Raw genomic sequence first — 3,893 nt, 5'->3', positions numbered from 1 at the left:
TTCAAACTCTGAGCCCAGTTCTCCAGAGCCTTTGTGAAGAGTTGGGAGCCTTTATCTTGTCCAGGGCAACTTTGATGTATCTTAAAGTCATAATGCTTTTTAAAATGCATAAGAATATATACTTTACCAATTATTTAAATTTATAATATACGTGCACAAATCAAAAATGTCAACTTTGTGAAAAATAGATATGATCAAAATGACACAATAAACAAATTAGAAATGTTGCTTTTGTAAGCAGAGAAATGGCAGCAGGACATGGGGACAAAGGGGATAAATACATCCTCCGCTCGGGTTTATGATCCTTGAGGACTGGTATCAAGTCGTTTCAACTCAGCAGCTCCATGAGCAGAACAAGACTATACCTGAGCAACGGTGCATCCTGCCCAACCCCAGCCAGACAGCAGATGGGCTAGGCCCGAATGGTCCTTAAAAGAGAGGGCCTGGCTGCGCCTGGTTTGGATGAGCTGGGGGCGGGTGGCTGCGAACCTCCCCTGCGTCCGTTTTTCCTCATCCTTGCTTGCTTTCCTGTGCCAGGCTAGATACAATCGGAGCATGGGTGTCTTGCTTACGGGCCGTGAATCAGCTCAGAAGGTGACACCATGGGCTCTGTCACCTGGTGATAACAGAATTATTATATCCCCCCTTGTTTGCTTGGGGTTTAGGGTGAATTTTTTAAACTGGCTTTCTTTAACTCCCTCTAGCACACACATTTTATAGAAGTCGTCTGCTTCGTTCCCTGTTCTATCTCCAACACCTACAACATTATCTGAAATAAAGTCGTAGTGGCTCAATATTTGTAGACAGATTTACCTAATTAGCAAATTTAAAATGTGTTGCAATATCCAGTATTTCCTCTAGAGGGAGACAGTCACCATGAAATAGAAATTTCATTCATTTCAATTTAAAATCATTTTTTAAAAACTTGAGTTGAAGAATGCATTTTTTTAAATATTGACGTTTCTGCTTTAGGATTAGTTCAGAAACACAGATGGGTTCTTTCTGTCACAAAATCAAGGTTTTGGCAAATTGTTACATTTCACACAAAAACTTATAAATATGATATAACTGAACATTCTTCCTAGAGGGGGCCCTGTGGCTTAGCTGGTCAAAGCGCCTGTCTAGTAAACAGGAGATCCTGGGTTCGAATCCCAGCGGGGCCTTCTTGTTTGGTTTTATATTTTCAATAGTTGGAGCTGCGCTGAGGTAACCCTGTATTGAATTGTTATTCTAATTGTGGAGGGTCTCCTGCCAGATAATTGCAATGCAATATGAGAGATTGGCATGAAGGGAGAAACAAACAAGGTTTCTGTAGTTGATAGAAAGCCATGGGTTTCAAAGGCAAGGGAAAAATAAGTGACTGAGACTACATCAAACTAAAAAGCTTCTGCACAGCAAAGAAACCATCGACAATACAAAAAGGCAACCATGTAAGTGGGAGAAGATATTTGCCAACAAAACCTCTAATAAGGGCCTAATATCCAAAATATATATTAAAAAAACTCATACAACTCGACAACGACAACAACAAAACAATCTAATTTTAAAATGGGCAGAGGACCTAGACAGACACTTCTCCCAAGAAGGCAAACGAACGGCCAACAGAGATTTGAAAAGATGCTCAACTTCACTAGCTATTAGGAAATACAAGTCAAAACCACAGTGAGATGCCACTGCACACCTGTTAGAATGGCTATTATCAACAAGACAAGTAACAAGTGTTGGAGAAAATGTGGGGGACAAGGAACCCCCATACACTGCTGCTGGGAATGTAAATCAATGCAGCCACTATGGAAAATAGTATGGAGGTTCCTTCAAATTTTAAGAGTAGAATTACCACGTGACCCAGCAATCCCTCTTCTAGGTATCCCCCAAACTTTGAAAATATTTATATGTGAAGATGTGTGAACCCCTATGTTCATCGCGGCATTATTTAAAGTGGCCAAGACATGGAAACAACCTAAGTGTCCTTCAGCAGACGGTTAGATAAAGACGATGTGGTACACACACGTATATTACTTGGCCATAAAAAAGTGAAATCTTCCCATTTTCAACAACATGAATGGATCTTGAGAGTAACATTCTAAGTGAAATAAGTCGGAAGAAAAAGGACAAGAACCACATAATTTCACTTATATGTGGGATATAAAACAGAAGCAACAAATGAATAAGCAGAACGAACTCAGAGACACGGACAATAGAAGGGATGGGGTTTGGAGGTGGCCGAAGAGGGTAAAGGGGGTCAAAATGGTGCCAGAGGGAGACAGAATTTGGGTGGTGAGGACACAACACAACACGTGGATAAGGCATTATAGAATCGTACGCTTGAAACTCATACGATGCATTAACCAATGTCACCCCAATACATTTAATTGCAAAAGGAAAAAAAAAGTGGGTTTGCTGATGATCAGTAAGACTATGATATGAACTGAGCGAAAGTCACTTCGCAGCAACAGTTCAGATTCTGTTTTGGAAAGTTCCGTCTCGGATCTCTTAACCTGTGACAGCCAACATTTTTAGCAGTTAAAAAAATGAAAATTCAATCCAGTTGATTTAAAGATCTAATTGGCTTTATTGAACAATTCATGAATCAGGCAGCATCTCACCTAGTAAATAGAAGGGTGCTTTGAGTTGTACAAAATGGAAAATTTTACAGGTAGAGTAAGGGTGGAACAGGGACATCGAAAGAGTGGGTTATGTCAGGCAAGGTCACTTACCCTAAGGAGAAGGCAGATGACCTCACCAGTGCCCACCAGGAAACTCCAGACTGATAGGAGATTCCAGTCCTGGGAGAGGCTGAAACTGCAGACGGGTCAGGCCTTAGTTTTGGTGGGGTTCAGCTCGAGTGACTGCGTTGGGGCCTATTGTTCCTCTTTAACGCAGCTAAATGATGCAATTTGGTTGTCGGTACCAGGCAAAGGATTAACAAGCCGTGACACTCGGTTTGGCGTCAGACGCATTTTTGTTTTTGAAAACAAGGAAGAGAGCGCTGGTGAAATTTACACTCTCACCATTTCGGTGACATACGTCCCTAAGAACTGTCATATCAGTGCATCAGCGGAAGTTACCCAGTGAAAGGGGAGAAACTGGAGCTCAATGACACTTTGAGAGAAACAGACAGATGATCACTTTCTTGAGTCGTAAGGGACGTCGTGGTTCATAAGCCGAAATGGACCCTGCGTAGCATTGGCCTAAGTGCTGGGTTACGGCTGGTGGCCCACCAGAGTCACCGTATTTTCACTTAGTGCACGTGGTCCTGCCCTCTGCCTGAAACCCGTGCATGCCTCACTGTGAACGTGTCTTCATCGTCCTCGATTTTTCATAGCAGTTCTCCCCTTTACCTCCGAAGAAAAGTGAGCGAAAGAATGGCCGTGAAGGGAAGCAGATTAGGCCACCCCGCGAGATGCCACTTTGGCGTGAGGATTATTGTGAGAGATGGCAGGTGAGAAGAACAAAAGCTCCCTGCCCTCCCGTTTGCTCTGAAGCGGGACATAAATTTAGAGGCCCCTTCTCTCCTCTCCTGCAGGAAGGACAACGGTCCCAAAGACAACTTCGGTCCCTGTCAGCTAGAATCTAAACAACGAACTTCACACTAATGAGACTTCCTCTCTGCCCTTGGACACATAAATCTGCTTTCCGTCTCTATATTCGAATTAAAGCAGTTTCCACGGTGATATCAAGAGGAATGAAAAAGAGAGCACCGCCCACAGTGGCCCGTACGGGGATCGAACCCGCGACCTTGGCGTTATTAGCACCACGCTCTAACCAACTGAGCTAACCGGCCACTACGGAAGATTCCCCCTTGGTTACCTCTTTTAAAGTCATGTACCACTGAAGTCAATGCTTTCTTTTTTTTGCAAACGATTGAGAAATCTTTTTTTCGGCAAAAGGAA

The 3,893-nt window shown here is 43.0% G+C and overlaps 2 non-coding genes across 2 annotated transcripts; one reads left to right on the top strand and one right to left on the bottom strand.

Annotated features, from left to right (window-relative positions):
- Window positions 1-1,089: 1,089 nt before the first annotated feature.
- On the top strand, window positions 1,090-1,163 carry TRNAT-AGU. The gene has a single exon. It is a non-coding gene; the product is annotated as a tRNA-Thr (tRNA).
- Window positions 1,164-3,710: 2,547 nt separating this feature from the next.
- Window positions 3,711-3,784, bottom strand: TRNAI-AAU. Its single transcript has one exon. It is a non-coding gene; the product is annotated as a tRNA-Ile (tRNA).
- Between the last annotated feature and the right edge of the window lie 109 nt (window positions 3,785-3,893).

The sequence above is a fragment of the Pteropus alecto genome, unplaced genomic scaffold (genome assembly GCF_000325575.1).
Source record: "Pteropus alecto unplaced genomic scaffold, ASM32557v1 scaffold49, whole genome shotgun sequence".
Classification (NCBI taxonomy): domain Eukaryota; kingdom Metazoa; phylum Chordata; class Mammalia; order Chiroptera; family Pteropodidae; genus Pteropus; species Pteropus alecto.
This window is presented reverse-complemented; position numbering and strand designations above follow the sequence as displayed.